This window comes from Photinus pyralis, unplaced genomic scaffold, assembly GCF_008802855.1.
Source record: "Photinus pyralis isolate 1611_PpyrPB1 unplaced genomic scaffold, Ppyr1.3 Ppyr1.4_LG2, whole genome shotgun sequence".
Taxonomy (NCBI): Eukaryota; Metazoa; Arthropoda; class Insecta; order Coleoptera; family Lampyridae; genus Photinus; species Photinus pyralis.
In genome coordinates this window covers 39,935,189-39,948,157 of record NW_022170403.1, presented here as the reverse complement: position 1 = coordinate 39,948,157, position 12,969 = coordinate 39,935,189, and the positions used below count along the sequence as shown (strand labels likewise).

General features: G+C 32.8%; 1 protein-coding gene across 2 annotated transcripts in view; it reads right to left on the bottom strand.

Moving 5' to 3' along the window:
- LOC116164537 (cadherin-89D) overlaps positions 1–12,588 on the bottom strand; it is a 64,462-nt gene extending 51,874 nt beyond the window's left edge. For both annotated transcript variants that reach the window (XM_031478732.1, XM_031478733.1), the window contains exon 1: positions 12,355–12,588. The gene's annotated coding sequence lies outside the window, so the exon portion shown is untranslated. The remainder of the gene's footprint in view (positions 1–12,354) is intronic.
- Positions 12,589–12,969: the final 381 nt, after the last annotated feature.

The following is a 12,969-nucleotide window of genomic DNA, read 5'->3' as shown; positions in this document are numbered from 1 at the left end:
GATGATATTCACCGAGAAGGTATATAAAATCATTGCTTATTCATAAACAATGAAAAATAGTATATTAAGATACAAGTGTATAATCAAGTCTTTAAAGCACGCGCAACGAGTTTAAGGGCACGACGCAAAGCGGAGTGCCTTTAACGTTGCAAGTGATTTAAAGACCAATTATACACGTGTATCTTATAGTATTTTTTATTATACCTGCAGTATAATTTAAAAATAGGAAATACAATGAAATCATATTGACGTTATACTCGAATACATGTCTAATTAAGTGGGCTGGGTGTTCGTAATTTCACGATTGCCATGGAAATGTCACTTGACGTTTGCTTATAAAAAATTACCGTCTTTGTGAATAAAACGATTTCCGTTGAAAAAGATAATACACCGTCCATTAAATAGCTTGTTGTAAAATCTAAACAAACGTTGGTAGGTGTAAAATCCAAATCCAGTAAAGCCTATTATAAAGAATATGAAAAGTTGTTTCCATGGATGAATAGGAAGTTACATACGAATAAAGTCTTAAATGCGTCGATAATGCTGGCATACCTATATGAAGGAAATGTCAAAGGTATTTAAATCTTCTATCTTTTGGTGCATTCATTCAAAACTTCGAACAATGCTGCGATTAAAAAGTCGAACAGATTTGGAAGCATACCCTAAATTACGCGCGTTTGTGAAAGCTTCAACCAAAGGATAGTTACAAGCCAAAGAAATGTTCTGCATTTACAGAAAGCGACCAAGAGGATTTTTATTTCAGTTGACAGTTTCAAAAGTCATACTTGAAGTATCGTTACTTAGCAACTTTAAAGCACGTGTGTTTTAAAGGCTTTTTTTCGCACGCATTTGAGTGTTTAAAACGGAGATTGTGATTCAGGTATAATAAAAAATCAATTATATAGATTTTATAGATATCGCCGTTAATCTGTGATATCGCCATCCAGAGGGAATCCCCATCGAAGGTACATAAAACTGCAATAGAACAGGTTTTCACATCGATTGGTTACTAAACGAAATTGGAGATATACCTTACCTACTTACGCCATGGAAGGAGCAAATCGGAGAATCCGGTGGCATATTACATAATTTGAATGAGTCGACACGAGTAAAGTGGTTCAAGTTTAAATACAAACATATTCAGTAGAACAATTTTTTTTAATTTTCTTCTTCAAAAATATTGTCTTTTGCACCACGTAGAGTACTTGGTTGAACGGTATGGTTTTGAAAAAAAAGATTATTAGATTACATACGTTACGTTACATACGTTTGCAAACGACTGTAACTAAGGTACCTTCTTTTACTTTCAATGTCTACTTTATAGATACTTCCATTAAAATATAAGAAAAAGCAGTATTTTTTTTATTTTTGGAATAAGAAATCTTCAAATTGTAGCTAAACTGATTTTTTTCGGAGGCCCCCCCCCCCCACCTTTAGCATGCCCAGCCTTACCAGCTACGTAACTCATGAGCCGCCACTGTAGGGATCAGTGCTCTTTATGAGCCGGATTAAAAGTCGTGTTTCCGAATGCGAGCAGAGTACCTACGTCAAAAGATTCCCTGTAAATTTTATCTAATAAAGTATAAAAGTAAATATGAAGAATGGCATATGCGATTGTTCCATATCGTAACCGGTACTGCATAAGTGCTCAAAGTGAGAATTGCCACAATTGGGTAAATGCAAAGGGTGATTGTGACGTTTCTTAAATTATCAAATCCTAAATTATACATTGCTTAAGACATTCTTGCGTACAACACGTGCAGTTATCCTAGTAGGTAGTTCTTGTCTGGTGTTGAGTTGCTTTGATAAATTGAAGAATATGTAACATATAAAATGAACAATGTTGTAACTTGTAGCTAGTCAATTACCTGAAATTATTTTAGTGACAGGGTACACTTTTTTGATAAACTAATATCTCCTAAAATAATTCTGTTCATATACTAGCACAGATGTTATCTCGATCGATACAGACCGAAATTTATTGATAATTTCGTCCTAACACGACAACAAAACAGTATAGTTAAGTCGTTTTTACGATATCCAACTGACGTCATTTGTGTTTCGATATATAGGCACGTCATATACGTCATATAGATGCAAAATAGAAAAGTTATAATTATTTAATAAATCTCCAAGACATCTTTATATCGCCTTAAATTATTCTTCCAATTTTTTTATTGCGGTAGCTGTAAAAAAGTAAAACTTATAATAAAGATAATTTAAAGATATAAATGGGCAGAATTATTTGAACGGTTTAGAAATTATTTAACTGTGGATACAAAATCGGCAACGGTGAATTTTATTTAATCTTGATGGTAGTTAGTTTAGTAGTTGACACAATTTAGTTAATTTGATGGTGCGTATACCTAATTAAATTTGAGAAAGTTATTGGCCCATATGAATAAAAGTGAGCAAATGCTTATACTTGCAAAATTCAAAGTAAATACTCGTAAGTGCCCCTTCATACTGGTCTGTTTAGCAGCGCTGCACTGTGTCCTGTCCTGCTGCTTAGCAGCGCTGCTAAGTCTCTCAGTGTGAAGGAGCACTTACGAGTATTTCCTTTGAATTTTGCAAGTATAAGCATTTGCTCACTTTTATTCATACGGGCCATTGGCTTAATTTATGTTTCACTTGTACTCAGATCTTAGTGAGACGCGCAGCGTTTTATTTAGGCATTTAGGTAGAAGGTAGGTACTCTGTAATGGAAAATTGATGTAGATATATATCTTACAATGGACTGTTGTGATTTTACTAACACCTAAACAACTGTCTACTGCACGGTACGAACATTTTCTGGTATTTGTTATATGTATTAATAAATCTCCACCAAATGTTACAAATATATGAACTAAATGCAAATGACATGGTATATTCACATGTGTTTCTATAATAAATAGTAGCTGTATTTAACTGTTTTGGCTAGAGTGACATAATTAAAGATGTGTAATACTTATTTAATATTCAAAAACAGGGCAAATTTAGCGGTCGTTACCATTTAATTAAAATGTCGGTATTAAATACTATTCCGTAATACTCATTAATTTACATTTCAGGATTTATTTTATGTTTTCTTTTGGGAAATTGCTATAATATTATGGAGAATGTAGGTGCCTCGTTTTACGACACGAATATGTATGAGCCTTCCGTCTCGAAACATCTTGTAGTAGAACGAGCTGTGTTGTATTTTAGTTAACAAAATAGGTAAACAACCTTACAAAAATGATATGGTTTGACAGGTTAACATTTTAACGTTTTAAATTTATGATTATTAATTTAATATTACAGTAATTTAACACCAACTCTGTTAATTTCATGCCAACCTCACAAAGATCTCCAAAATTGGATATCCATCAATATTTTTAGCGCATTTTCCAACGAAGTTAGGTGCGCTATTGCATCCACTTTCTCTGTCCGTCCGTCTGTCCGAGGTCCTAACAATAACTACTTTTACATTTTTCAAGATATTTAGTTCGTTCATTTTGCATTCGGTAGCAAATAGCTCTGGCACCTGAGCCAAGGAAAATTTTGAGGACTAAACTGCGCATGCGCAGGCTGCGCAATGTCGCGCAATCGAGATATCTTTTTGAAATTTTAATCACAGAGGCTTCTGTTAAAGGCAAACATAACTGATACTGCAAAAAAATAGATGTGCGCATGCGCAGTGACTGCCAACTTTTTTATTTATCAAGATATTTCTTTGAAATTTTAACCATAGATGCTTCTAGTAAAGAAAAACATATCACATGTAGTAAAATCGAACACAAATGTCATTAGCAAAGGCAAACACATAGCACATAGTAAAAATCAAATGCGCCTATGCGCAGACTGCAAATTGCCAACTTTTTTTACTTATGAAGATCTCTCTCTAAAGTTTAACCATAGACGCTTCTAGTAAAAACAAACATCGCATACCTCTAGCATAAATTAAATGTATTCACGCCCGAACTGCGCAAGGCCATTTTTATTTATGGAGATATGAAATTTTAACCAGTAAAAAAAACAACGCACATAGCTATGGCCATTTGAGAAGTACTGATCAGTTCATAGAAAATGCGATAAAGTTACTCGCCTTAGGGCGAAAACCTTTTTACTTGTTTAGCCTTTTGTGAGCTTTTCTACGCACGAATTCTCAGTTTTTGAGCTTTCTCTTTTCAACTCACTTTTTGAGTTCTTATATCAATCAACGTTATTGACGCCACACTGGCAAAACTTTTTACACTTGAAATCACAACAAAATAAACCTTAAAATGTATGTGTTTTTTTTACCCTTTTCACCTCTTTGCATTCCCCTAGCATGTCCTCTTCTTCAGATTCTACATTTTCCACGCTCCACATTGTCTCCACTTATCCTTCCCTCTCTTCTGATTTACATATCTGAATTTCACCATTATTTTTATATTTTTCCTCCCTCCCATAAATATTTTGGTAACCACTCTCTTATCATAATATTTCCTTTTAACTACTGTTTCCTCGTGAGCTCTCTATCTTCAACCGGCTCATTTTTTCCATACTTTTTCCGATTCCTCTCCTCTTTTCGATCTTATCCCAGTCGTATCTATTTATTTTATAGCACTTTCTCTTCCCTTCTTCTCCCTTTTACGTTCATTCTCGTTGTCAATCATTCTTTTACTACTTCACTTTCTCTTTGGCTCCTTATCTCGAATCTTAACGCTCTGTGCATGGGCACCATCCTTCTCCATTTTTGTTTCTTCCTCTAATATATAATTTTATGTTTAGCCTTAATACCCATTATAGTATCTCCTTTGTCTTCCTTCCAGTTCCTCCCATTACTTCTGCCCCCATATCTCCTTTCCGTACATAAGCAACCTTCTCAACAGAGAGAATAGAGACATAGAGATTTAATAAGTTTGGGCTAGGTCGGCAATCCGGTCTTAGTCCTTTACATGTCTAAACTACTTCTGACTCCTTCTCTTATATATACGTACCCTCAATATTGTCCCTCCATATAGTTCTTTGATTCTGTCGTTTAGCTTCTTGTCTATTTTCCCATCTTCCATCATTTTCCATATCTTTTGCCTTTCAACTCTCAAACGCTGCCTTTAAGTTCATGAAAAACACAATCACCTTTTCGCCCTTTTTTTCAATTCATTTTTTACCAATCTGTGTAGTACAGTCGATCGTTTCCCTCCCTTTTCTGAAGCCCATTTGTGTTTCCTCGAACATCCTTTTCTCTTTTATTATTCTGCCTGTTCTACCGCCCCTTTCTTTTTTCTCTCCCGTCTCCAATTATTATTTGTTTCCTTGTTAGTGCTTTTTTAATACTCTCTTTCATATCATTTCAAGCCTGCTCAGTAGTCCTTACTATTTCTTCTTCTTGTTCCTCTGGGCCCCTGCTGTACAACACCACAGTACCTCTTGTCTATAACTGTATCTCCCTTATTTTTTGCCTCTTTCCCATTCTTGACGGTCTTATCTTCATATTTCAGCTCATTTCCATCGGTTAAGTGGTCTGATTCTGTCTTTGTTCCTTTCTTCCAACCTGGACTTGGAATTGCGCATGTTAGGATAGAAATGGAAAAAAAACGATTGCGAAATTATTGCACTCTTTGGTTACGCAAAGGTATTTTCGCAATGAACCCTCGAAGTTCAGTACAAGCGATACCTACACCTATTGATAATCCCTTAACAGGTCACTGCTGAATAAGCAAACATTTCAAAACACAGGTTCCCTGGGAAACATCTACAAAATCCCAATAGACATCGAGGCGCGACGAAAGATTAGTCATCGGCGATAAAGAACGAAGGCGGATCTGACGAAATCTTTCCGGCAAACATGACGTGTTTGTTCGAGAACCCTTTAGAATGCTCGGAAGCGTTCGAGAACTTTCGAAAAAGAGGGGCGTTTGCTGTATACGCAAATCGAATTGCGCTTCAGTCGGTTCCAATTTCAACACTGAAGTAATGAATAGGTAGCGCTGTTATAAATATGTGAGTGTTAAATAACATTTTAACTGTTAGAATCAATTCATTTCATGATTGTTATATAAAATAAACCACGTAATTAAATTTACTTTACAATAAAATACGTCCTGGTGCTACCGGATCATTGTTTAAATAACTGTTCCTTGTCTCACTCGAGAACGAAGAGAGACACCGATGTGACCATTCTCCAATCAATTTCTACGAGTTCAAGGATTATTGAATATGAGCCGGATTAAAAGTCGTGTTTCTGAATGCGAGCGGATTTAATTTGGTTCGAGCGGTGCACAAAAAAAATTCCGCTACTGAACATCGTATGGGATTACAAATAATCTTGCTTTAAATTAAGGGAAAATACGAAAAGACACAATTTGATGCAAGCCATAGGCGCCATTTGGGCACGCTCCGCCACTGTACTAATGGCTACACAATGTACCGTTGTCGAGATTTCGAACGATTTATAAAAGGATACAATAAATGAAATCCATAAATTCTCGACTTCAGGAATGGCTTTCAGCTTTCACATTAATCCGAGAACTAAGTGATGCAGTAATAGGAGGATAGTACGAGCTTAATGCGGAAACCCCGAAAGTTTTACGATATTCCTTTTGCAAGATTTCGATCGATTTATCAAAAGCTTAAAAAACACCCGAACAGCCGACAGTTAGTGAAACAATAATTCTCTTTTTCTCTTTTTTCTTTTTCAATTTACAGTCCCTAGAAAAATGCCCAAATTCATTACAATTGTAGCATCTTACCTTGGGGCTGCTTTTTGGTGCCTTCTTTTGCTTCGTTTTAGCAGGCAATTCGCACATCATTGAGTAATTTTCTTTTCATTGCTTCCGCGTCGATTTTCATGTCCGAATATTTGATGGTCATTATCCTCGGATCATAACGTTCTCGCATACCGTGCATTAACGCTACCAACTCCCAACCAAAAATCCAGAATCGCCCAACCAATGGCACTCATCTTGTGTGCCGTGTCTATAATTTTCCATACGTAGGTACACTTTGGTCGATCCACAATCCATCAAACGATACAGAGCGAGCGATGCCCTGGATTGAACCATATTCATACGTACTACCACAGACAACATGTACAACACACATTTTTTCATCAATTGGGCGGTGTTTTCGCATCTTGAATATAAACAAAAACTGATCTGTCACAAAGCATAATTTACTTCCGATGCTTAAACAGATCTTTATGCTCCAAATATGCCTGTATATCAAATTTCTAATCGGCAAAGTTCTCCCGGCCCTTCAATTTTTTAATTTGAAGAATTTGGTTTAACGGCGTTGATATTTTGAGGTTCGACAACGAATTGTGTAAACATTTACTGTATCTGTTCCGAGTACTCATTTTACTTAAAATTGTCATGCGGCCCATAACCTGTTAGCAGAATGTAAATAATTTCGTATCCCTGAATTAGATGATATCGGGCACTATTTTATTAAACTGACATTCATTATATGATATTTTATGTCCTGATTATAACACATTTAAAGAAAATTAATAAATTATCAACTTCAGGAATGGCTTATAGCTCTCAGACTACGCAACGCAGAAATAACACGATACCACGAATACAATGCCGAAAGTTCTACGATATGGAGACACAGAGATCTATGGAACGCCGTTTTACTTTTTAATGGCAACCGTATTTAAGAATTTAGAAGAATGAATTATGAACAAATAAAAATATCTTACGAGATATTTTTAATTAATTACAAATATCTTAGATATTTTTAATTGCACTTTTTGCTTCAAGGTTATTTAAATAATCTCTGAGATATTTTTAATTCGTGTATACATAAACGGGAAAAAATATAATTTCGGTTTTATCGATATCTTAGATATATTTTTAAATAATTAAAAATATCTCATAGATATTTTTAATTCAAATAAGGAAGAAACCTCATTAACTTATTTAAAAATATCTCTAAGATATTTTTAAATTGTGTATTTATCAATATCTTAGATATTCAAATATATATAGACTCAATTAAAAATATCTTAGATATTTTAAATTAAAGTTTATTTAAAAATATCTAAGATATTGTAAATTACCGCCATCTAGCAGCAACGTTTACGAAATAGTTATAAAATAAGTTTGACAACCTCGCAAATTTCTTGTATTGGGTACGTCGATCAGCTGATGTGTGTTATTGTTTGTTTTGGTGGAAATTGTGCCAATTCTGTTATTTTTATTATTGGTTTATAGAAACTTATGACTTTTTGTGCGTGTTATTTTTGCTTGAGTGTTGTACTCAGTATTTCTCATTTTCTGTACATTTTTACAGGATCGCGTTAACGGTGCAAGAACATTTAAGAACGTTTTAGTGTAATTTAATTGTAAATACCTAGTGATTAAACATTTTTTGAGAATCGTTTTGGTATATATTAGATTAGATACTAGCAATGGCAAGTTGTGCTATAAATGGTTGTAAAAACAACAGAAAATTTCCTGTGATCAATAAAAAATTTACATTCCATAGGTTAGTTAAATTCAGCACTGATACATTATAAATCAAAATTTATATTCTTTTAGTTTCCTTAAATAAAGGTGAAATGCGAAAAGTGTGGTTAACACTGCATGATAATCTGCACCAACTAATACTTCTTGTGGAAGCTCTAATAAAGCATTAATTGATGAATTTAATGCATTAAATGTAGTATCACAAATGTTACTACGGATCCTTCTGAGGTTTCCTAATGCAAAGTGCAAATGTGAATGTGGGAATTGTTTTGTAGTTTCATATAATCTACAAGCACTTGCTATTGTTCTTCTGAGACGACTCAAAACATCCCCTACATCCATATTTAAGTTTTAAGTAAAACCTAAAACGAGCCGTTGATCACACGCAGAAACGATAACAAACATATACCTATAGATATATGACCACCAATCAATACACGTAAATTAATAATCAGAAATGAAAACTTCACAGAGGTTAGAAAACAAACTAATTACAATGTTGCCAGATGTCTTAATATAATTAAAACCGAACTTCTCACTAGGTGGCGCCAATTTCCTATATCTTAGATATTTGAAATAACATTTATAAATATAAATGAGGTGTATTTTAAAATATCTAAGATATTATAAATAAAAATTAGGCATTTTAATATGAAAAGTCGTTTTACTTTTGAATGATAATCGAGTTTAAGAATTTAGAAGAATAAATTTTAAACAAATAAAAATATCTTAGAGATATTTTTAAATAATTACAAATATCTTAGATATTTTTAATTGCAGTTTTTTCATCTAGGTTATTTAAAATATCTCTGAGATATTTTAAATTCGTGTATACATAAACGAGAAAAAAAATAATTTCGTTTTTATCGATATCTGAGAGATATTTTTAAATAATTAAAAATAATTAAAAATATCTCATAGATATTTTAAATTCATATAAAGAATAAACCTCACTTTATTGATATCCTCAAAGCTTAACTTATTTTAAAATATCTCTAAGATATTTTTAAATCGTGCATTTATCAATATCTTAGATATTGGAAAATATATTAATTCAATTAAAAATATCTTATATATTTTTCAATGTAGCGTATTTATTGTAATCGTGTTACACAGTATTGAATTGACACAATTAAAAATATCTCTAAGATATTATTGATCATTTACTAATATCTAAAATTTGACAACAAAATGATTTAAAAATATCTTAGATATTTTTAAATAAGTTAATACGGTTTCTTCCTAATTTGAATTTAAAATATCTATGAGATATTTTTAATTATTTAAAAATATCTCTAAGATATCGATAAAACCGAAATTATATTTTTTCTCGTTTATGTATACACGAATTAAAAATATCTCAGAGATAATTTAAATAACCTAGAAGCAAAAAGTGCAATTAAAAATATCTAAGATATTTGTAATTAATTAAAAATATCTCTAAGATATTTTTATTTGTTCATAATTCATTCTTCTAAATTCTTAAATACGCTTGCCATTAAAAAGTAAAACGGCGTTCCATAGAGATCTCTATAGATTTATAAAAGGAGTCTGAAAGTGAAAATTAGTGAGAATGAAAAATGCGTTAAAAACAAGTCAACCTAATACAACAGTCGGTAAAAGTATATGGTGCAGTTAAATAAAAAATGCATAAATCTTCAATAAATTTAACTAAAAATTCGCATTTAATTCTCATTTTATGGATTTGATTTGAAGAAAAATGCATTTTATAAATCGAAAAAAGTGCCCGATGTTAACTAATATAATGAAAAGGTAGTTCAGAGAAGGGAAAGTACAACACTTAACCAATTAAGTTGACTTTTTTTTTAATGAACACTGTGAAAATGGTATGCCCACCTCTTACCTACTGCAGTATTATGACCGTATAAGAACGAAAGTTAAATTTTGAAAAAACTATTTTGTCTTAAGTTACATGGTGCTGAAGAATAGTCATTACCAATTAAATGAACTTAATTAAAAATTGTTTCGATTTTATGGCAACTGCTCGAGAAACAGAAAAGCCTTCGGCGAACGGAATCGAGGTCATGCAAGTAACACAAAAATAAAAATTCCTAATGCCCGCATTACAGCGAATTGCAAATTGTTAATATAGTCGTGCGTATATGAAATTATAGAATGAAATCCGTGATAATCAGCTCATTCTGAATAAGTAGGTATCTAATTACCTATAGTCTACATTTCTTCTAGCAACCAAATTCCAGTAGAACAACGCGAAGACCTCATTTTCATAAAAAGAATCATATTTTTCCTTTGTTATTACATAAAGTGTATAATTTTACCGAATTTCCTCACTATGTATCTTTTTAGTTTTTGTAGTTATAACAATTGTGTGATTTGGACAAAAGGTTTTAGCGAATTAACACCTTCCGTGACACTTGCGTTTACGCATTTCCTAACCATTTAATTGTATAAACCCCCATTTTCTAGATACATAATTATAATAATGTCACCACTCGCTCTTCTTCACGATAACAAAACTCGAATTAGAATTCAACGTGATTAGGTAACACCTCAATAGGTTAGGTAACTGTAGAGCAAATGATTTTAATCGAATTTCAATTAAATTAAATTAAGTCGGTTGATAATAACTGTATTTAAAATATTAATGAATTATATTCGCGCCGTAAATCCTTTTAGAATTATGAAGAAGAAAGCGTACTGATCTCTCGTTTTTTTTAACTCGTAGTAACAAATTGATCGTGAGAGCAGACGATACCAAATGTATGTAGTGAAAGTGAAATTAAAAACAATGCATTTACAACTATCTAACATGACTTGCTTATCCCATAAGGGAAGTAGTAAGCACGTCAAACACTTCTGATGGTATTGCGGATTCCTATACTTTTCTCCAAAACCATATTCCAATATACTAACCGAATTAGACCATGGCAATGTGATTAATGGAACGTTCGGTATTGCAGGATAGGAAACGGTTCAGCAAAAGTAAACATCGCAACCTATGTAAGCAAGAAGGATGTCCGCTCTAGGTAGTTTTTAAAAAGTATGTAAACGCATATGCTATTACAAAGTATACAACTTACAAAAACCTAAATATGTTTCCTTTTAACGTGGGTAATAATGTAAATTGGTAGGTAGTAATTTGTTGAAAATTGTGAGTTTCCTAACAATAAGTAATACACACTCATAATATTTTAACATTTTACTTACGATGAAGTAACAGTTTATGTCACTTGGTAAGGATCTTGACCTAATCCAAAACAACCAAACAAATTTATTAGGACTGGTTTATATAATTTGAAACGATCAAAATGCTGTTTTGGCCAAATCAGAATACTTGCCCAATATCACAGGCGTTAATGAAGATGTTATGTTGACATATACGTTTAAGCGAGATTATAAAATTGATAATTGGGAATACTCAACCGTCCTAAAATCGTAAAAGCATAACGGCAAAAAATGAAAGCTTTGCTGTTTTTATTGTTCCATAACAAGGAGATAATTGAAAAACCTTAATCTGATCTTTGTTGTTACAGTACCATTGCGTAATTCCCAATTTTGATATACCGGTGCACAACAAGTAGGTCTTAGCGTTATTGTAATACTACTTAATAATGCCGTTTATAATCAAAACCATCCCTTAGCGCTGGAGCACATTTAAACATCCTACACCTCTTTGCCCAAATACAGGCCCAAATATTCATGTGATGAGTATTGTAATTGGCATGAATGAGAACTGTACGTTCTCCTGTGCCAAAATGAAAAGGGCGAAAAGATTTTAAATTAAGTCAATTAGTATTGTTATAGTTCCACGCACACCGTGGTAATAATTAACGATGTCTATGCATTAGAGAAAACAACTTTATTAAATACTTTGAAATTTAAAAATGGATGAGGATAAATAGGCTAATTGGCTTTAAGTACCAAACATAATTTAAGCTTGTCATCCACTCACCTCCTTTAGTTCCATCATCAACATAGTCACAGGAACATTAATTGTCTTCTACCACTTTTTGTTTGTACAGCTTAACAAAATTAAAAGACGCACCGCAGTTTGACTAATTTACGCACGCACGGTATCACATTCAACGCAACAAGAACACAAATTCCTAAAGTGAACGTTTCATCTGCCTACACCGCAAGCAATCCATTGAGTCCACCTGCCAGGTGAGAGTGTAAGAAAATACTACTTACACCGTTATGATGAGTGTGAGGTAGTAGGTGTAATAAAATGTAGTTTTAGGAGACAAACTACTGCATGAGTACCTACTCGTATCATTTATTGCTATTTTGTCGTTTTACTATTTGAATAAATTATGTAATTTTATTTGAAAGTCACGAAAAAAAAATTAATTATACATAATATAATTTAAGCAATTTGTTAGGATTTAGATAATGCATCAGGCATGAAATTGGAAGCACATCTACCATTTAAAATTGTAACGAAGTTTTCCTGTCACTTTAAGGAAACATTTACAATCGAGAACTTTTACTTCCTTTTAGTCAAAAGGAACGAAACCCTCACTTTTTGGGTTTCCCTTCTAGCACGCCGTTGAAATTTCCCTCCTGA